The sequence below is a fragment of the Hypanus sabinus genome, chromosome 10 (assembly GCF_030144855.1).
Source record: "Hypanus sabinus isolate sHypSab1 chromosome 10, sHypSab1.hap1, whole genome shotgun sequence".
NCBI classification, from domain to species: Eukaryota; Metazoa; Chordata; class Chondrichthyes; order Myliobatiformes; family Dasyatidae; genus Hypanus; species Hypanus sabinus.
In genome coordinates, this window is record NC_082715.1 from 60,930,157 (window position 1) to 60,953,589 (window position 23,433).

Genomic DNA, 23,433 nt, shown 5'->3' on the forward strand with positions numbered 1-23,433 from the left:
AAAGTGGTTGTAGACTGGACATATTCTGCATGGATGTCAGTCACCAGTGGAGTGCCTCAGGGATCTGTTCTGGGACCCTTACTCTTCGTGATTTTTATAAATGACCTGGATGAGGAAGTGGAGGGATGGGTTAGTAAGTTTGCTGATGACACAATGATCGGAGGGCTGTCAGAGGTTACAGCGGGACATTGATAGGATGCAAAACTGGGCTGAGAAGTGGCAGATGGAGTTCAACCCAGATAAGTGTGAAGTGGTTCATTTTGGTAGGTCAAGTATGATGGCAGAATATATTATTAATGGTAAGACTCTTGGAGGATCAAAGAGATCTTGGGGTCTGTGTCCATAGGATGCTGAAAGCAGCTGCGCAGGTTGACTCTGTGGTTAAGAAGGCATATGGTGTGTTGGCCTTCATCAATCGTAGAATTGAATTTAGGAGCCGAGAGGTAATGTTGCAGCTATATAGGACCCTGGTCAGACCCCACTTGGAGTTACTGTGCTCAGTTCTGGTTGTCTCACTACAGGAAAGATATGGAAACTATAGAAAGGGTGCAGAGGAGATTTACAAGGATGTTGCCTGGATTGGGGAGGATGCCTTATAAGAATAGGTTGAGTGAACTCAGCCTTTTCTCTTTGGAGCAACGGAGGATGAGAGGTGACCTGATAGAGGTGTATAAGATGATGAGAGGCAATGATCGTATGGATAGTCAGAGGCTTTTTCCCAGGGCTGAAATGGTTGCCACAAGAGGCAACAGGTTTAAGGTGCTAGGGAGTAGGTACAGAGGAGATGTCAGGGGTAAGTTTTTTATGCAGAGCGTGGTGAGTGCATGGAATTGGCTGCCGGCAATGGTGGTGGAGGTGGATACGATAGGGTCTTTTAAGAGACTTTTGGATAAGTACATGGAGCTTAGAAAAATAGAGAGCTATAGGTAAGCCTAGTAATTTCTAAGGTAGGGACATGTTCGGCACAACTTTGTGTGCCAGAAGGCTTGTATTTTGCTGTAGGTTTTCTCTGTTTCTAGTAGTCCTCACTATTGTCTCCTTATTCAAAATGCATTATCATACATTTCCTAACACTGCGTTCCCTCTGCCAATTCTTTGTCGAATCACCCAATCTGTCTAAGTCCTTCTGTAGCCCCTCTACTTCCTCAAAACTACCTGCTCCTCCAGCTATCTTCATATCGTCTGCAATGTTTGCAACAAGGCCATAAGTTCCATCATCCAAATCATTCACATATAATGTAAAAAGAATGGAACACCACTAGTCATCGGTAGCCAGCCAGAAAAGGTTCCCTTTATACCACACTTTGCCTCCTGCCAATCAGCCACTGCTTTATCCATGCTAGAACCTTTCCTGTAATACCATGGGCACGTAGCTTGTTAAGCAGTCTCATGTGTGGCACCTTATCAGTCTATCTGAAAATCCAAGTACACAACATCAACTGATTCTCCTTTGTCTATCCTGCTTGTTACTTCTTCAAAGAATCCCAACGGATTCATCAGGCAAGAAGTTCCCTTGAGGAAACCATGTTGACTATGGCCTACTTTATCACATGCTTCCAAGTATCCTGAGGCCTCATCGGTAATAATCAACAACATCTTTCCAACCACCAATGTCAGACTAAATGGCCTATTGTTTCCTTTCTCCTGCTCCTCTCCCTTCTTGAGCACTATTTTCTGCCTTTCTTACGATACTACTTGTATTGAAATACATGTAGCTCAGGACACAAGTTGCACCATGCTCAACCTTTTGATTCCTAACTTTCTCTAAGGTCTTACTAACATCTGCCACCACGACCTCTCTACTAACTGTCCTGGCACTCTGGTTTCCATCCCCCTGCAACTCCACTGTGCAGCATTAACAAACCTTCCCACTAGGATAACAATCCCCCTCCAGTTCAGGTGCAAACTGTCTCTTCTGTACAGGACCCACCCTCCCTGGAAGAGACCCTAATGATTCAAAGATCTTATGCCCTCCCTCCTATACCAACTCTTTAGCCTTGTATTAAACTGTATAAATCTTTCTATTTCTGTCCTCTCTAGCATGTGGCACAGGTATCATTCCTAAGATCACAACCCTGGAGGCCCAGTCCTTTAATTTAGCACCTAACTCCCTGACCACACTATCCTACCCATGTCCTACCCATGTCATTGGTACCTACATGGACGACTGCTCCTGGTTGTTCACCCTCCTACTTAAGAATGCTGAAGACTTGTTCTGAGATAACTCAGATCCTGGTATTTGGGAGGCAAATTACCATCCAGGAATCTTGTTCTTGCCCACAGCCCTCGTGTCCATTCCCCTATCTAATGATTCCCCTATCACCACACCACACCCCTTCTCCCCCCCTTCCCTTCTGAGTCACAGAAGCAGACTCGGTGCCAGAGACACAGCCGCTGTGACTTTCCTTTGTTAGGTCTTCCCCTCTGGCAGTATCCAAAGTGATATATCTATTGTTGAGGGGTTGGTCACAGTTGTACTCTGCATTGGCTCCTTAACCCCTTTATCCTTCCTGACTGTCATCCAGTTTCCTGAGTCCTGCACTCTATATATCTCCTATCAATCACCCCCTCAGCCTCCTGAATAATCCTGAGTTCATCCAGTTTCTGCTCCAATTCCATAACTTGGATTTTTAGAGCTGCATCCTGCAGAAGGAACATTCAACTATCCTGCCTGGCATCTCTACTGTCCTAACTGAGCAGATATAAAGAAGAGAATGAAAATACTTGAGCTTATCTTCCCTTTGCTTTCTCTGAGTGAAACCTGTCTTTATTGAAGCCTTGAAGAGCTAAAACCTCAAGATCACTACTTTGACTATGTTCACTCATACAACAGCCCCTGTGCTTCCCCCATCTTCATTTAATTTGTTCTTACTAATCAATCTCAACTGCCAATTGCCTACTGATCTTTTTCACTCTACCGACCCACTGCTGTCTCTTATCCTTGGGCAGTGGACCTGATTGAAGTCTCCTCCTCTCCAAACTGTGAGGTGTTTGACAAGTGATCACGCATTCCATGTCTGATTTCTCCAGTGTGGGGGAAACTATATTGGGAACATCAAATACCATATAGTAGATTAGAAAAAGTGCAAGTGAATCATTGCTTCCTCTGGTAAGGCTGTTTGAGTTCCTTGATGGTGTTTGGGGAAGAATAAAAGGACAAGTGTTATATCACCTGTGGCTGCAAGAGAAAGATAGGAAGGGGTGATAGTGGGACAGTTGGTGGGAATGAAAGAGTGGACCAGGAAGTTGCAAAAGGAAATTGAAATGAAAGTGGAGGAGAATATGTCTAGTGTTGAATCTCATTGACAGTGGCAGAAACAGCAGACTATCATTACTTGAATGTGAAAATAGGTGACATCAAAGGTGAAGAACCAAGAAATATTATCTTTGTTCTGTTTTGGAGGTGGGGGGGGGGGAAGCAATGGCATGGGAAATGGTTAAGGTGTAGTTAAGAGCTTTGTTAACAATGGTAGAGGAGAAGACATAGTTTGAGGAGAAGCCATAGTTCAGGGAGATGGCAGACTGTATGATAAGTTGGAATCATGGAATTATATAGTGCAGAAACAGGCCCTTCAGCCTATCTTGACCATGGTGACTAATATGCCTTCTTGAGCTAGTCTCATTTGCCTACATTTGGTTCATATCCACTAAACCATTCCTACCTGAACCTGTCCAAATGTCTTTAAAATGTTTCAATAGTACCCACCTCTGTCACTTTTTCTGGCAAATTCATTCCATACACCCACCATTCTCTGTGTCAAAAACCTGCTGATCAGCTTCTCTAATCTGGGATAACAATTGGATTATCATTGGAGCAAGTTACTCAGAATTGGAGATACTTGGAGAAGGGAATACAATGCTTAGAAGAGTGTGTGTGGCAGTTAAGATAACTGTGAGAATTGGTAGGATTCCCACACCTATATCACAATGGATTGCTAACAAAACTCTTGACTGCATCTCCTTTGAGGTCCCATAAATGGTGTGTAGGGGTGGGGTGTGAAAGGTGAAGAAAAGAAGAAACCTTTCATATTCCTGAGGTGGAGAGAAAGAGATGACAGCAAAGGTATAAAGAATGAATGGATCCAATGAGGCTCTTCAACCACCGAACGTTTTGCTTTTATGCTAAGTAGAAAAAAAGTGGATGCCAGAATTTCTTAGCATGGTGATGCAGTCTGCATGGAGTCACATTTCCACTTGCTATTAACTTGGGGTGGGAGGGGGACAACAATGACAACTGGTGGGTGCCCACTTAGGTGCCAGCAAGCTGCAATACTTCCTGTCAAGGAAGGAGAAGGAAAACAGTGGAGATGAAATGAAAAAGAGAAAATGGTCACCTTTATTTCAATGAAGTGCATTCTATATTAATGTTGAATAACTTTTTATGAAAAAATTGCATTCTGCACTGTACCTTATGACACTGGACTTGCAATCCAGAAGTTATGAGCTCAACTCCAATAAGACTGTATGCTTAAAAAAACTAACCATGAAAGCAGTTGTTTTCTCATAAATGTATGCCACCCTTCCCGAGACCAAACTAAATGTCATTCTAATTTTTTGGGAAGGTTGTCTTCCAATGCTTTTTCAAATGACCTTGCCAATATCACATATGCAGAGAAAAGAAAGATGGATTTTGTTAGGTAAATCTAACAAGGGATGTGGAACAAAGGTGGTTGTACAGTGAGTTTATAAAGCATACTGCTAGTAGGAAATAGCAGGGTGTGTGAGTTTTCACACCCCATTCACGTTCAATTCATCAGAGTTTTATTATGGTTTAGGTTTCCTTGGAGCATTGCTTTTTCCGAAGGTGAACAGCGATCAAATGATGAAGCACAAGAAGCTAGTGGTTGAAACTGCTCAGTGGCATTAATGGACTCCATATGTCAATCAATCAGTGATTTTATGACATTAACTTTGCTACCAATGATGGTGAAATTGCATCTTTGTTTAATATAAACTCATACAGAGGAAAGCTCAAAGGTTATAAAATTAATGCATCTCAAAAGCACTTTCACTTTGCATCAGTCAGCTGCTTTGGGCCGCCTAAAAATGATTCTACTACTGATGTAATTTTAAAAGTCAATGTAGCATACATGGGTATAGAAAGTGTGTTTATCACTGAAGCAATGCTACAAGATCCTGAGAGGCTTCATATTATCCCTTATAGCCTCTGCTGCATTTTTTTTTCATGCTGCTTTTTCTGTTATGCTTCCTGTGCAAGCAAGAGAATGCCAAAGCAAATCATCATGAATAAACTATCTTGTTAGCAGGGTCAACCTTGCTGATCTGGAACCACTGACCACAGCCCTAAAATAGCTGCATACACCTGGACTGGAGACAGAGGGACATTCTTATCACACCTCCAAGTCCTGGGATCCAGCAGAAGATTGGATGTGGATGGTGCAGAGTGGAAGTCTCACCACTCCTCTCCACCCTCTAAGGAGTACTGACTGACTGCCAACCAGCAAGGATGGGAGCTATTTTGCTAGCTGCATAAACTGCAATCAATTTTAATTGTTTTAAGGTCCTTTAAAAACTAATAATTAAGTCAAAATAAACTTTATTAAAGTAAAAATAAAACAAACAAAATATTGAAGTGAAATAATTAAAACACCACATACATCCTCTTGGTTTTTAATCTGTTGTTCTGTGCCAGGTCTAATCTGGTGCAAGATCCATAAAACCATAAGACCATGAGACAATTAGACATCGGAGCAGAATTAGTCAATCTGACCCATCAAGTCTGCTCCGCCATTTCATCATGGCTGATCCAATTTTCCTCTCAGACCCAATCTCCTGCCTTCTCCCTGTATCCCTTCATGCCCTGTCCAATCAAGAATCTATCAATTCTGTCTTAAATATACATAGACACTTGCCCTCTACAGCTGCCTGTGGCAGTATATTCCACAGATTCACCACTCTGAATTTGTATGGAAACTGGGAAGTTCTGCTTATGGTGGATAGAACAAGGTACTCGATGAAGCGGTCCCCCAATTTATGATGTGTCTTACCAATGTAAAGGAAGCTGCATTGGGAGCACTATACATAAAAGTTGAATCCAGCAAATTTGCAGGTGAAGTGTTGCCTCACCTGATGGACAGTTTGGGGCCCTGAATGGAGGTGAGGGAGGAGGTGAATGGGCAGGTGTAGTACTTTGGCCGTTTGCAAGAATAAATGCCGGGAACTGCAACTATTATTTAACAAATTTTATCCCATGTATAAGATCATACGACCATAAGAAATAGGAGCAGAAATAGGCCATTTGCCCATCAAGTCTGCTCTGCCATTCAATCATGGCTGATCCTTTTTTCTCCTCCTCAGCCCCAGTTTCTGGCTTTCTCCCCATAACCTTTGATGCCATGTCCAATCAAGAAACTGTCAATCCCTATCTTAAGTACACCCAACGACCTGGCCTCCACAGCTGCATGTGGCAACAAAGTCCACAAATTCACCATCCTCTGCCTAAAGAACATGCTCTGCATCTCTGTTTTGAAAGGGAGCCCCCCCTCCTGAGGCTGTGCCCTCTAGTCCTAGACTCTCCAACCGTGGGAAACATCCTTTCCACATCTACTCTGTTTAGGCCTTTCAACACTTGAAAGGTTTTAATGAAATTCCCCCTTAATTTTTTGAATTCCAGTGAGTACGGACATAGAGCCATCAAATGTTCCTCGTATGATAACCCTTTGATTCCTAGTATCTTCCTTATGAACCTTCTCAGGACACTCTCCAATGGCAGCACATCTTTTCTAAGATGAGGGGCCCAAAACTGTTCACAATGCTCAAGGTGAGGCCTCACCAGTGCCTTTTAAATCCTCAGCATCCCATCCTTGCTCTTGTACTCCAGACCTCTTGAAATGAATGCTAACATGGCATTTGCCTTCCTCACCACCGGCTCAACCTGCAAGTTAACCTTCAGGGTGTTCTGCTCAAGGACTCCCAAGTCCCTTTGCATCTCAGATATTTGGAGTTTTCTCCCCATTTAGAAAACAGTCTGCACATTTATTTCTACTATCAAAGTGCATGACTATGCATTTTCCAACATTGTATTTCATTTGCCACTTTCTTGCCCATTCTCCTAATCTGTCTAAGTCCTACTGCATCCTACCTGTTTCCTCAATACTACCTGCCCCTCCACCAATCTTCATATCATCTGCAAACTTGGCAACAAAGCCATCTATTCCATCATCTAAATCATTGATATACAGCATAATAAAAGGAGTCCCAACACTGGCCCCTGTGGAAAACTACCAGCCAACCAGGAAAGGATCCTTTTATTCCCACTCACTGCCTCCTACCTATCAGCCAATGCTCTGACCATGTTAGTAACTTTCCTGTAATACAATGGGCTCTTAACTTGGTCAGCAGCCTCACGTGGCACCTTGTCAAAGGCCTTCTGAAAGTCCAAATGTAAAACATCCTTTCTATCTCCTTTATCTATCCTACTTATAATCATCTCAAAGAATTCCAACAGGTTTGTCAGGCAGGATTTTCTCTAAAGGAAATCATGCTGACTTTGTACTATCTTGTCCTTTGTCAGCAAGTACTCGATCACCTCATCCTTAACAATTGACTCTTAACATCTTCCACTGAGGTCAGGCTAACTGGTCTATAATTTCCTTTCTGCTGCCTTCCTTCTTTCTTAAAGAGTGGAGTGACATTTGCAATTTTCCAGTCCTCTGGCAGCATGCCAGAGTCCAATGATTTTTGAAAGATCATTTCTAATGCCACCACAATCTCTAATGCTACCTCTTTCAGAAGTCTAGGGTGCAGTTCATCTGGTCCAGGTGACTTATTCCACCTTTAGGTCTTTTAGCTTTTTGAGCACCTTCTCTCTTGTAATAGGAACTGTACCCACTTCTCTTCCTTCACACACTACAACATCAGGCATGCTGCTAGTGTCTTCCATAGTGAAGATTGATGTAAAATAGTCATTTGATTCATCAGCCATCTACTTGTCCGCCATTATTATTTCTCCTGCCTCATTTTCTAGCAGTCCTAAGTCCACTCTCATTTCTCTTAAATTTTCAACATACTTGATCCACTTTGATATTAATTGCTTGCTTGTTTTTGTATTTCATCTTTTCCCTGCTAATGATTTTTTAGTTGCTCTCTGTAAGTTTTTGAAACTTCCCAATTCTCTATCCTCTGTAACATCTTTCTACCTATTTGAACATAAGAACATGAGAAAATAAGAAATAGGAGCAGGAGTAGGCCATCTGGCCCAATGAGCCTGCCCCGCCATTCAATAAGATCATGGCTGATCTGTCCATAAATTCAGCTCCATCTACCTGCCTTTTCCCTATAACCCTTAATTCCCCTTCTATGTAAAAATCTATCTAACTGTATCTTAAATATACTTAATGAAGAAGCCTCAACTGCTTCCCTGGGCAGAGAATTCCACAGATTCACCACTCTCTGGGAAAAACAGTTTCTCCTCATCTCCATCCTAAATCTCCCCTGAATCCTGAGACAATGTCTCTTAGTTCTAGTCTCACCTACCATGGAAACAACATTCCTACTTCAATCTTATCTATCCCTTTCAAAATTTTATATGTTTCGATAAGATCCCTTCTCATTCTTCTGAATTCCAGAGAGTATAGTCCCAGGCAACTCAATCTCTCCTCCCAGGTTAACCCATTAATCTCTGGAATCAACCTGGTGATGCCATTCTTTACCAGTAGAGTTACACCTCTGCCTACCTTCCTATCTCTCTGATATAATGTTTAACCTTGGAGCTCCCAACTACAACCATCCTTCAGCCGCGATTCATTGATGGCTACAACATCATTCCATCATACCTAGAAATAATGAACGCACTGTGGTATAAATCCAAAATTCTGGATTCAAATTACTTACAACCAAGACCACATCAGAAGAACATAGAACATAGAATAGTACAGCACATTACAGGCCCTTTGGCCCACAAAGTTGTGCCGACCTTCAAACCCTGCCTCCCATATAACCACCCACCTTAAATTCCTCCATATGCCTGTCTAGTAATCTCTTAAACTTCACTAGTGTATTTGCCTCCACCACTGACTCAGGCAGTGCATTCCACGCACCAACCACGCTCTGAGTGAAAAACCTTCCTCTAATATCCCCCTTGAACTTCCCACCCCTTACCTTAAAGCCATGCCCTCTTGTACTGAGCAGTGGTGCCCTGGGGACGAGGCACTGGCTGTCCACTCTGTCTATTCCTCTTAATATCTTGTACACCTCTATCATGTCTCCTCTCACCATCCTTCTCTCCAAAGAGTAAAGCCCTAGCTCCCTTAATCTCTGATCATAATCCATACTCTCTAAACCAGTCAGCATCCTGGTAAATCTCCTCTGTACCCTTTCCAATGCTTCCATATCCTTCCTATAGTGAGGCGACCAGAACTGGACACAATACTCCAGTGTGGCCTAACCAGAGTTTTATACAGCTGCATCATTATATCGCGACTCTTAAACTCTATCCCTCGACTTATGAAAGCTAACGCCCCATAAGCTTTCTTAACTACCTTATCTACCTGTGAGGCAACTTTCAGGGATCTGTGGACATGTATCCTCAGATCCCTCTGCTTCTCCACACTACCAAGTATCCTGCCATTTACTTTGTACTCTGCCTTGGAGTTTGTCCTTCCAAAATGTACCACTTCACACTTCTCTGGGTTGAACTCCATCTGCCACTTCTCAGCCCACTTCTGCATCCTATCAATGTCTCTCTGCAATCTTTGACAATCCTCTACACTATCTACAACACCACCAACCTTTGTGTCGTCTGCAAACTTGCTGACTCACCCTTCTATCCCCACAGCCAGGTTGTTAATAAAAATCACAAAAACTAGAGGTCCCAGAACAGATCCTTGTGGGACACCACTAGTCACAACCCTCCAATCTGAATGTACTCCCTCCACCATGACCCTCTGCCTTCTGCAGGCAAGCCAATTCTGAATCCACCTGGCCAAACTTCCCTGGATCCCATGCTTTCTGACTTTCTGAATAAGCCTACCATGTGGAACCTTGTCAAATGCCTTACTAAAATCCATGTAGATCACATCCACTGCACTACCCTCATCTATATGCCTGGTCACCTCCTCAAAGAACTCTATCAGGCTTGTTAGGCACGATCTGCCCTTCACAAAGCCATGCTGACTGTCCCTGATCAGACCATGATTCTCTAAATGCCCATAGATCCTATCTCAGATTCTTAGAGATTCCAACAGATTCCAACAGCTTTCTCACCACAGATGTAAGGCTCACTGGTCTATAATTACCTGGACTATCCCTACTACCTTTTTTGAACAAGGGGTCAACATTCGCTTCCCTCCAATCCTCTGGTACCATTCCCGTGGACAACGAGGACATAAAGATGCCATTAAACCTATATCTCTCTCAACAGATGCTGCCTGACCTCTGAGTATCTTGCTTTCATCAAACTCTGGTTGGACAATAATGATTGCCGAAGTTACTGTTGGAACATTGACTGAATTATTTCTCAGCTCTCTTTGTAGAAGCAGACAGGTTAAATGGTATTCAACTATTGAAGTAAAGGTGACTTCTCTGGGAGAACACCTTTGAATAGTCATTCCTTTGTGATGGTGCTGCAACGCATACAGTATCACATTAGTTGCTCATTCTATATCCCTCTTGTTTCCACCAATTTAGATGGCATTGACTTTTCGGCATGGATCTTAACTGGTAGGAGCTGTGATGGTGTCACTTTCGTGCTACTGTCTAAGGTGCATTTTCTACCTCTTTCTTTCCAAAGATGGCTTATATGGCATTAGAAAATGTGAGGCTGGAGGTAATGTTTGGATGCGAATCCGAGTGGCATTACTCAACTCTCCTAATCATACCAGGATTACCAGGCAGATTTGTTTCTTTTGGAGCATTCATGTGATTTTTTTCATGTCTGCTTAAGTCAGTTCTTAAGATTCTCAATAATATGTTTATGTCAAATGTTTTACAAGAAAATCTGTAGAAGACAAATCATTTCCGCTGTCTCTAAATTCTAGTATTTTTTGGCTGTGCATTCTGAACAGGAAAAGCATCAGTCTAACTTATTTAATATTCATTAAAATCACTAGTTGTTATTCTAAACACCTCAGTTGTAACAGATGGCAATAGCAGTTACTGAATTGTATTTAGGATTTGGGATTGTTGTACACAACTGTAATAAGCTTAAGATTGCTTCCATCTGGCACTGAAAAAACTGGTTTACTATTCAACCAGACTGAAATATCTTTTCAGCATTTCTTACATTTTTTGGCGGGTTCCATGCAAGATTGCCTGGCTCATCAGCACTGTGATTCTTCTCATGAGATGCAACCCTATTCGTACTGCATGTCTCAAGATCTCTGTGCATTATGAAGTGCTTTCAAAGACTACAGCCTCCTAGGCCCTCTGCAATTCACCCACTGCTGAAACAGATCTATGGCAAATGCCATCTTTCAAGCCCTATACTTCATCTCTGGAATATCTGGCAGAAGGATACTTACTGTAATTATTGTTTATAGACCACAGCTCAATAATCAATGCTATAACTCCAAGCAAACTCAGCTTCAAACTCTGAGAACTAGGAGTCAACACTTCTCTCTGCATTGGATCCTTGAATCTCTGACCAACAGACCACAATCAATAAGGATAGGCAGCAACATCTTCACCACAATTATTCTGAATACTGATGCCCCACAGACTGTGACCTCGGCCCACTACTTTACTTCCTGTACACTCTTGATTGCATAGCCATATTCTGCTCAAATGCCATCTGCAGATTTTTACTGCCACTCTGCACTGTATCTCAAATAACGAAGAGTCGGAGTACAGGAAAGAGACAGAGAGCTTAGGGCCATGGTGTCATGACAACAAGCTTTTGCTCATTGTCAGCAAACAAAACAACTATTCATTGACTTCAGAAAGGGGGTGGTATACATGCTCCTGTCTACACCAATGGTGTTGAGGTTGGGATGGTTGAGATCTTCAAGTTCCTAAGAGTGGACATCACCAATAGCCTGTACTGGTTTAACCAAGTAGATACAATGGTTAGAAAACCGTTTGAACACCTCTAGTTCCTCAGAAAGCTAAAGAAATTTGGCACATTTCCATCGACCTTCACCAATTTTTATTGATGCACCAGAGAAAGCATCCTGTCTGGATGCATAATTGCTTGGTATGGCAACTACTCTGCCTGTGACCACAAGGAATGGCAGAGAGTTCTGGATGCAGCTCAGTACATCACAGAAACCACCCTCCCCTCGATGGACTCTGTCTATATTTCTCACAGCCTCAGCAAAGCACCCAGCATAATCAAACGCTCCACCTACGCCGGACCTCTTCTCCCATCTCCCATTAGGTAGAAGATACAAAGCCTGAAAGCATGTACCACCAGGCACAAGGACAGCTTCTATCCCACTCTTCACTGTACCTCAGTACATGTGACAATAACCCGATTCTAATTCCAAAACATTCTGATTTTATATTTCATCTTGTTCTTGATCATTTACTGTAATTACAGATGTTGAGGAATTTTGGTGGATATTTAGAGTCTTTCTGCTTCCGAATGGAACCTGTGTGTTACAACCTTTCCCTTAGTCTTTCTTTAGTTCCCATCAGCACCTACGACCAGCTGAAAATTCTGGAAATCCAGAGCAACACACAACATTCTGGAGGAATTCATGGTTGTCATGCAGCAACTATGGAGGGAAATGGACAGTCGATATTTTGGTTCCCTTTCCTCCGCCTTTCTGCAGTGGCTGTCTTACCTGTATCTTTCAGTCCCAATGAAAGTTCCTGACCCATAGTGGTACCTGTTGATTTCCCTCTATAGATGCTGCTTGACCTGCTGAGTTCCTCCAGTGTTTTGTATATCGCACCAAGTGAACTTGTCTCATTGATTGCAAACTTTCTTCATAATTTTGCCCATAAACTCAGTCATAGCTTGCACCATTTTGACACATACTGGAATAACAATGGAAAATGCAAGTTTCAAAACACAAATGTCAGCTACACAATCTATGTCATTGTGGTCATTAAATATGAGTTCCTTATAAGATGCTCTCTTTTGCTTTGGTCCTAGTATGTGAGATGACTGCTGAATGGGCTTTGCAATCAATTCAGCATTACCAATTCGTATGGTAGGCATAAGATTGAACTTTCTGCAAAACTAATATAGATTATCGTCAGCATTAGAAGTTGACAGAAAATCATTTTTGTGGCTCAAATATATGCATGATTTCAAAGCTACAAATGTATTTTGGTCCTCAAAGGGCTTGCAACACAAAGTGAAATTGTCTCAGAGGTAACCTATACAAATAATCTATGTTGTCAATCAAAGCTTGTCAGATATTGGTGTCAATTCTGCAAAATGCTACACTCAGCCTCACTTTAATATGTTCCAGTAGGAAGTTTCAAGCCAAGCACTTATAGCTGACATTTCCATAATTACATGATTTCAGATGAATTTCTTTCTTTTATTTATATTAATGTCACTTCATTTTGTTGACATCGCATAACCGATCTGTGATAACAGGGCAGTGAAACAAACAATAAGTAAATATTGTAATTAATATTGCATATTCAGGCAAGATATAAATGTTTTGAGTAATTTGTATAATTGCTAACTAAATGAGAAATTACTCATCATCTCATGTTGCTGAGATTCTTTCTAATCAAAAACATGAACTTTGATCAATAAATGACTTAAGGTACTGACACTTGTTTGACCAAAGAGCAGCTGAGAATCCTTTGATTGTCAAAGGATTATGACAATCCTTTGTCATAATCTTTGTATTATGACAACAGAAAATAATTTCAAACATATTAAATATCCACATCAGCTAAACAACCAATACTATTATTTGTCCCCTTAATCTCACCAAATCATGGGGATGGATCTGAGCACACATATTTCCACACCTGGGAACCTGATTGCTTATATGAATTGAAACAGCTCTCACACAAAAGGATGAGATCAGAGCTATGACTTGCAAACTTATAGTGTACAAAAATTCTTTTTTGATAGTCATATTGGAAAAATTAGGACATGCTTAAAATATATTAGACTTTACTACATCTACAATGTTTAGTTAAATTCTATTTTATTAGACACTAATTTTATTTGTTGGACTTGATAAGCTGGCAATTACACCATATTCAGTCTCAAAAGACAATTTTAGCAAAGCATAGGTGAAAGAACTAGAAACTGAAAAGAGTGGAAATACACATGAGGTCAGGCAGCAACAATGAGGACAGGAAAACAGTGTTAACGTTTCAGGTTTGATAATATTTCATCAGAACACTTGCAAAGAAAGCATTGTTCTGTATCTTTATGTTCCAACAATGAGATTACCTTTAACTTTTACCTTTAATTAGAATGTATCATCCATCACCAAGATCTCTTCTTGCTGCTGCCATCAGGAAGGAGCTACAAGAGCCTCAAGTCCCACATCACCAGGTTCAGGGGCAGTTACTGCTCTTCTTTTGCCTATCAATTGGCTTCAGATTTTGTGAGTAGTTTTTCATTGACTCCGACGTATTTCTTTGTTCTACTGTGAATGCCTGCAAGAAAATGAATCCCAGGGTGGTATATGGCAACATAGAAATATTTTGATAATAAAGTTACTTAGAAATTTGAACTTTCAATATAGAAACAAAAATTCAAGTCACACTGGGGCAGCTGGGGAAATTTAATGCAGTTGATAATCTGGAATTATAAACAAGTAATAATGTTAACCGTAGAGCTATGAGACTGTTGCAAAAACCCCTGGGTTCACTAATAATGTTCAGGGTGGAGATCTGCTATCCTTCTCTAGCCTGTCCCATATGTGACTCTTGACTCACCAATGTGGTAGACTTCCACCTGCCTCCTGAAGTGGCCGGTAAACCTCTTAGCTCAAGGGAACTGAAGGAAGGGCAAGCATTGGCAAATGACTGATGAACAAAAATGAATGAGTGCAATAAAAGACCTATTAATCATGATTCTTGGTAGAAACCATTCAAGTAGTGTAATCTGTTAGTCTCAGGCATACTTGTGAAATTGAACATTTTTGTTTACTCTGAAATATTGGAAATGCACATCATATCAGACCAGCTGAAGTTAGTAAAGCGGCGGCAAAGCCTTCTGTATTCATTTAAACTGAATATCTGGTATTCAGCTTTCTTAGAGCTATTTAAATATATCAGCAATAAATTTGATATGTGCTAGGGCTTTTAAATGAACATACAAGTTGGGAGCAGGACCAAGTCATTAGTCGTTTGGATCTGCTCTGTTATTTAATAACATAATAGCTGATCCAGATGTCGTGTTAGCTTTGCACACTTGTCTACAAGTGGTAACATATCACTCCCTTCCTGATCAAGCTGCAATCTATTATTCCCTGAGTTGTGTTACCCTTCTATTAGCTTAGCAAAACAGTTCACTTGCTTTTGACTTCAACTTTGAAATGCATTAAAGACGCTGTTTTCACACGGCTAACAGCAAATTGAGCTTGACACAGAAAATTCAGTCCTGTCTATTTTTCAATGCCGTCTTCTTGAGTGACCTTCAGCTTCACATCACCTGTCTTTTATCTACTATGTTGTTCCAACAATGGTCTGCATAAGTTCTAGCGGTTCATCTTCTGCTTAGGAACATTACATCCTCTTGGACTCAATATTGAATTCAACAATTGTGGAGATCCAGCCATTCCCATTTGTATCAGAACTTTGATGAGGGGTCATTCACCTATTACATTAATTCAGTTTCTCTCTCTCTATAGATGCTATCTCAGCAGTTGGGTATTTCCAGCATTTTCTTTTTACAACAGATTTCCAAAAACTGCTGTGTTCTGCAAGTTACAGTTCTAGCATATTTTACTTTCTATGCTTCGTCTACTTATACTGTTCAAGAGAGATCTACAATGATTAATAAACATTCATTTTGTCTCTTATGAATCACTGAAAGCAAGCTTGTCACATGAAAATCTTGATCTTTATCCTTTCCCTTATTTTGTCTACCTCTGAACTCCTTAAGAACTTAAAACACATTTGTGTGCCTTTCAAAGCACTATGGACTTGAAACATGGTGCTTCTCTCTCCACAGATGCCACCTGATCACTGATGTGCTTCCAGCTTTTGCTTCGTTGCAGATAGTTTGAGTGCTTAATAGAGTATTTCCATTTAGTCCATATGGGTGATTCTGAGATCCTGTTGCTTCTATCCCCTGTTATAATGAAGCCCAATGCAAGCTTGAGGTACAGCACCTCATCTTCCATTTGGGCAAGTTGCAGCCCTCCTGAGTCAATATCAAGCTCTCTATTTTAAGTAACTTGGTCTTTCTTTCTGTCTATTAGAACTGGTTATTTCTGTTTGACATTATTTTGGCTCAGATTTTCTTACATTTTTATTATAGTCTGGCCTGGTTTATCTCAGAGCCTCACTGTTAATAACAAATTACACAAACAGGGGAGCATAATTAACTTTAAGCATTGTATTGGGTTTGGATTGACTAGGGTTTGATAGGGTTGGGGAGAGTTTTAAGTTTATACTTGAACAAACCTAATTCACTTTTGGCATCATATATGACTTGCTTTGTTATATTCTATCTTGTTAGTCTTCAGTCAATCATCAGCAAAATGATGTAAGCTATCATTGACTGTACTATCACGAGGTTCTTATTCATCTATAGCCATTCACTGATGCTCACTATGGGTTTTGCCAGAACCATTTTGCTCCGGACTTCAACATAACCCTTAGTCCAATTATGGATTCCAGAGGTGAGTGGAAAATGACATCAAGGCAGAATATAACCATTAGTCATTAAGGAGGTCTGGTAAAACTGACAACAATGGGAATCACAGTGAAAACTTTCCAGTGGTTGAATCTATATATTACCTAAAGGTTGTGGTTTGCTGAGGTCAATCAACACAACTCCAGGACTTCCCTGCAGGTTAGTGTGTTGGGCTCAAATATCTTCAGCTGCTTCATCCAAGAACTTCGCTCCATCATACAAAAATAATGACGTTCTCTGATGCCTTCACAAAGTTCAATTCCATCTGGAACTCCTCAGAAAATGAAGTAGGCCATAACAGCATACAGCAAGTTCCAGACAATATTCAGGGTTGGGCTGATTGAGTGCCAAGTAACATTTGTACCATCACAGCAAATCACCCACCTTTGACGTTCAATGGCACTACCATCTCTATGACATCACCTTCAATATCCTTGGGGATTACTTTTGAACAGAAGCTCAATTAGAGCAGCCACATAAATAATGTGAATACAAAAGCATGTCTCCTGTGGTAAGTGGCAAATCTTTACACCTCAACAAGGCACAAGTCAGGAATGTGATGACATTCTTGGGTAAGCACCCCACCAGTAACTTTCAAGGAGTTTGTTTGTGTCCAGAACAAGCAGTCAGCTCTGTCAACACCCTAGAAATCTATTCCCCCCACCCTGCCCACCCATCATCTGCACACAGTTAGTCTCATCCATTAAATACATTGCAATTGGTTATTAGGCTATTTGCCAGAACCTCCAAAACCCTAGATCTCTACCATAAAGAAAGACAAGGGAACACCTTGACTTACAGATTCTCCTTCAAATAGCACACTCTCCCATAGAATCTGCCATTCTTTTCTGGCTGAATCAAGAGAATATAGTTAAACAGTGTCCTATGTGTATTGAAAGTTTTTTTCTGAAGAGAACCTCAAGTAAGGCATAACAGATGGTGATTGTGGAGGAGCGATAGGAAAATGCCAACCAGGGACAATGGAAATGATCACCCTAGCTGGTGTATGCAACTATTCACTGCAGTTGGAAAACAATTCAGCTGAGCAGGCTGGAAATTAATGAAATGCTTCCGGGAACATGCGAGGGAGCACAACTCAAGAAATGTTACGTCCAGATCTTTTATTACTTTTATCTTTTTTATACTTGCTTTGTTTTACTGCTCAAAGAATTTTCATAGGCAGTTGCTTAAAACCCATAACAGTGACTTTCGTCTTCTGGCTGTGAGATCTTGCTTGTCTTTGGCATTGCAGAGAAGCGACTTTGATAACCTGATTGTGAGGACTGAGTGCTCTATCTGTTCAGAGCCAGAAGACGTGGTCGGCAACATTTGTTGCTCTTGGCACTGCTGCCACTCAGCAGAAAGCTGTCAGATGAGGCGCTGAGGTGTCTCTTTTCTTGTGCAGCAGCCAGGGTGCCAGTTCCTTTATAGAGCTAAAGGAGCTGGCAATGGTGTCACTGTCAGTGGAGAGACTCAACCTTCAATGAGGTCTTACAGCTGCCTTTGCAAAAGATACCGTTCCATACAAGTTTGAGAATTATCTTATAAGATATAGTCCTGTCATGTAGGTCACTAATACATTTCTGACTTGGGTAAAGGCTGTGTCTAATGGGTTGGATGAACTCCATTTCCACTTGTTACTCCCTTGCTGTGGTGAAGTGGGATAGGGCACACGTCAGCCTTTGACTCCTTGACAAAACCTAATGCCAATTCCAGTCCTCAGATTTGAATTGACTGTCACCTAGGTAAATGCTGATTCAACTGAAACTTTGCAAAGGGAATTGAAAGATCTATGACCCAACACGGTATTGAATCTAAATCCCTGCTGTTGCTATGACAAAATGAAATAAGAAAGGGCAGAAACGATCTTTGTAAGCCCTGAACAGCTGCAAGCTGGGTATAAATTTTACTGATCTGAGGTGAATGGCTGACACCGTTTGGAGAGTAAAAAGTTAAAGTTATGCCCAAAGTAGTGGGATTTTAAAATGAGTGTCTCAGAGTGTCTCAAATCAGGATTTTTTGCTTTTTGTTTCTCTGTCCATCAATGCTGCCTGACCTGCCAAGTTTTACCAGTAATTTTCTGCTTTCTTTTCAGATTTTTGATATTCTGCAGTGTTTGATTTTAGTTAATTAGTGATAGGCTTTAAATACTTGAGGTACAGCCATTCTTTCAGTGTGTCAGCTGAGCAATTTTTCTGCTGGATTCAACCTAAATAGCATCAGGCCAATATTTTTGCAGTCGATATCTAATGAAGCAGATATTTTAAAAATGAAACAGAAATGATTAGTTTTCCATGTAGTAAATCATGGATGTGATTGTATTCAAACCAACTGAGTTTGAACCAAGCAACATATAACTGAAGGGGCCACGGGTACCTAAGAATTGAGTATTAGGTTAACTGCATATTCAAATCTAATTTCTCTGTTCATAGAGTACACCTTCCTGGTTGGAGTTAATGAAAAGAATGCATTACTCTTTCATTTCAAAAAGTAAAAACTTTGACTAAAATTATTCTTTCTTCAGACTACAGAATCCTCTGTGCTAATCAGACACAGAAAATTCAGTGGATTTAATATTGCAATAACAATTGTGTTATCATTTGAAATGGACAGCAGCAATACTATTAGTTTGCTATTAAATGATGAAACAAACAGGGCCTGCAATCACTTGCAGACATTTGTCTGTTTTGTAGTAATAACGTTTTAAGACACAATTGGGTCATGATGTTAGTGATGCAGGATCAACAATTCATAAATCTCTTCCCAGAGGACAACTCAGAATACAAATGTTTTAAATAAGATATCAGTAACTTTATGTTAAGATAGGTAAGTACATTAAAAAAAGGAAGAAAACAGAACGGTTGTTTAGTTGACTTTCAATAGACTGTAATGAATACAATTATGTTTAAATGATAAAACATACTTCAGTTAAAAGATATTTTACTTGCTAAGATATTGGCAATAATAGCTAACTTTAGATGGAAGCATAACTCAATCAAAAGTTATTAAGGTATTAGATTAAACTGACAAAACCCATCTTTACCTTCCCCCATTCTCCACTTTCCACAGGGATTATTCCCTGTGCAATTTCCGAGTCCATTCATCCTCCCCACTAATCTCCCATCCAGCACTTAACCATACAAAGTGTTGCACTTGCCCATTCACCTCCTTCTTCACCTCCATTCAGGGCCCCAAACAGACCTTCCAAATGAGGCAACACTTCTGCAAATTTGCAAGGGTCGTCTACTGTATCTAGTGCTTCTGATGTGGCCTCCTCTACATTGGTGAGACTTTTCGTAAACTGGGGGTAATCGCTTTATTGAGCACTTCTGCTCCATCCACTAAAAAAACAGAATTTCCCAACGGCCAACCATTTTAATACCTATTTCCATTCCTGTTTCAATATGTCAGTCCATGGCCTCCTCTTGTACCATGATGAGGCCACTCTCAGGATGAGGAACACTTCATATTCTAGGTAGCCTCCAACCTGATGACATGAATAGCGATTTCTTTTTCAGATATCTTTTTCTCTCTCTCTTCCCTCTTTAATTCCCCACTCTGGCATCCTACCTCTTCTCACCAGCCTATCACCTCCCCAGGTGCCCTTCCATCTTCCCTTTCTCCCATGGTTCCCACTGCTGTCCAATCAGATTCCTTCCTATCCAGCCCTTTACTTTCCCAACCACCTGACTTCTAGCTCCTTCTAGCTACTCTCCATCACCCTGCCCCCACCTTTTTATTCTGGTAAATTCCCTTTTCCTTTCCAGTGATGAAGAAGGGTCTTGGTCCAAAATGTCAACTGTTTATTCATTTCCGAAGATGCTGCCTGACCTGCTGAGTTTCTCCAGTATTTTGTGTGTGTTGGTTTGAATTTTCAGCATCAGCAGAATTTTGTGTGCTTATCATTATCATCTATTTTTAGAAATGATAAATGTTCTTAGAATTTCAAAATGGCATCATTCTGGATTTCCAGCTTAAGAATCATTTGTGTCTATGATTTGCTGCTCCATTGCAAAGTCTTCTTGAGGAATACCTACCCTGAAGAAGTTTAAATCTTCACTTCGATGGCCATGCAGTGAGACCCTGTCGCTGCTTCCCCTCTGTAACCTCTGCTGCATTCCTACTCTTTTCCCATGTGCTTCACCTATCACCTTCTAGTTTGTACTCCTCCCCCTGCCCCCATCTTCTTATTCTGTTTTCCCCCTTCCTGAAGAAGTTCTGATGAAGGGTCTGAGCCCAAAACGTTGCCTCTTTATTCCTTTCCATACACACTGCACGACCTGCTGAGTTTCTCCAACATTTTGTGTGTGTTACCTAGGACTTCCAGCATATGCAGAATCTCTTCTGTTTCAGGGTCTATTTAGTACACCCACATGCAAAATCCACTGGAAGTATGCATAGTAGTTTATCATGGAATGCATCCCGATTTGGTGACAATACTGTCAACTTGCAGCTTCTGCCAACAATCCAGTCAGTGTCTTCTCTTAACCCCAGACATAAAAAAATGCATTAAATTGTGGATGCACATTCCATGAACTAACAACTGTTCCACTGGAACAACATCTCAGCAGTACGAGTAATCTTCTGCAGGAGCAATTTCCCAACTTTATGAAATATTGAAAGCCTCTTGGTAACTAATAATTCATATCTGCAACTATAATGGTGGTGCACTGGACAGACATTGTAATGAGCCAGGCTTAACTGAGACCTGTCTGAACATGTACTATATTAAGCAGATTTTGCATTACAGAAATCAAAGTTTCCACATTGGCGTTTAGACATTTGGTAAGTGGTTTGTTCAGCAATGAATGCTGTGATATCGGCCATCATTGCTAAGTACTCTGATGGAATTGATCACCACTTCAATGTTGGAAAATATGAACTGCATGCTGTGGATAAAGCCCCGTGCCAGGATGATGCCAGACCCAAAATCTAAATGGTAGTTTTATGGCAGGTTCTCCAATGAATTGGCTATTTTATTGTGCACAACTGTCAATCATCTTCTGTGATCTTTTCCAATCAAACTTCTCATTTAGTCACACTGCAGTATAAACCCTCATGCCGCCAGAGAACTGGCAGTTGCTTTGTCCGCATCTTGGCTGCAGACCACTTCTACAATGTTTACATCAAATTATGCTTTTCCCACAGTGCTATTTTCTAATCTAGATGTTGAACTAGTACATGAGTTAGCATCCATGAGGAAAATTAAATGATTCTTGTGTTGTTATCATTGTTCTTTTGGGCCTCCTCCACTGTCTGGCCAAGTAGCTCTTCCAGGTTATCAGAAACGACAGCGCAGTTCTGAAAATGGCAGAAACATCATATACAGCTTGTCATTCAAAGGAGAACATGGGCTGGAGGTAAGTAGGAAGTGAGGAAGATAGCGGAGGATAGCAACAACTGATTACTCCATGCCTTTGGTCACTGCTTCAGCGGTTGTTGGATCTGGTGTGCCTGAAATATTGCTTCTTTGAGAGTTAGCAATAGACAGTCAAAACAACTATTCTTGATTAGCTCCTGCCTCTCTGCTTCTCCTTCCTGTCTGCATTAATAGAAAGCCAAAAACAGATGCAGTATCCAGTATACAATTTGCAGAATTTAGGGAAGTGAATGGCATTGTGGTGGGAATGTAATAGAAGTCTGTGCTGACATTGGGAAAACATTTTCTTCACACAGGTCTTACAGTATACATGATTGTTTCTTTGGGATCTGCAGCCATTGTCTGCAGGATGATAACCTGTGTGGGGCATTTTCATATTGCCTTTCAGACACTACGGATGGAAGTGCATATTGCTGTCTCTCAGAGTTCTCAAGATCCAATCATCATCACAAGCCAAGTTGGGAAATTGTGCAGCGACAGCTGGAACAAGATAAATGAGGCCTAACTTTTCAAGACCATGACACATTTCAGGCATCTGATGTCCTCCCTCATGGTATAAGGTGCACAGCATTACAGAATGCATTAAAAGACTGTCTAAATCCAAACTCCAGAGATACTGCCATTAACAGTGCAGCAATTCCCTCCTATTCTGGCAGCTTTCTTATTTCTTCTCAGTCCTGAAGAAGGGTCTCAGCCTGAAATGTTGACTGTTTATCCTCTTCCATAGATACTGCCTGACTTGCTGAGTTCCTCCAGTGTTTTGTATGTGTTGCTTTGACTTTACAGCATCTGCAGACTTTTTTGTGCTTGTCTTTAAACTGATATATTCAATTGGATATGAAAAGACTTCATAGCTTTATTTGATCAAAGAAATTTTATTTGATGTGATATTGTATGAAAGCCACAGTATTGATGAGCCATCATTACTGTGGAAAGGTATAAAAGGAGTAAAGGCAACTGCAATAATGGTAGGTTAGGTTCAGCTGGCAAAAATATTTCATCCAGAAGCATAGTCCTTCCTAACAGCTCTGACTTTGGTAGCGGGTTTAGATTTTTTTTCTGTATAACAAAATTATTATATTTCAATATTACGATTTAATTTAATTTTTATGAATACAGGGTTTTGTGATTGTAACTGTATTTTTAATACAATGTATTTGGTACTTTTTTTTCTTTTGATCTAATATATCCTTCTTGTACTCTCTATTCCTTTATGCAGAAACTAATAAAATATTGAAAGAGAAGCATAGTTCTAAATTCGTACATCGTTCTGTTCTCAATGGCACACTATTTACATTTCCACTTT

At 40.7% G+C, this 23,433-nt stretch overlaps 1 long non-coding RNA gene across 2 annotated transcripts in view; it reads left to right on the plus strand.

The window, feature by feature from the left end:
* LOC132400294 (uncharacterized) overlaps positions 1 to 23,232 on the plus strand; it is a 30,395-nt gene extending 7,163 nt beyond the window's left edge. Inside the window, exons 1-3 of one of the 2 annotated variants that reach the window (XR_009514214.1) lie at positions 10,647 to 10,721; positions 14,353 to 14,486; positions 22,516 to 23,232. This is a non-coding gene — a long non-coding RNA (uncharacterized LOC132400294). Of the gene's footprint in view, positions 1 to 10,646; positions 10,722 to 14,352; positions 14,487 to 22,515 lie in introns of those variants that run through there. The other variant, XR_009514215.1, reaches the window with a different exon arrangement.
* Positions 23,233 to 23,433: the final 201 nt, after the last annotated feature.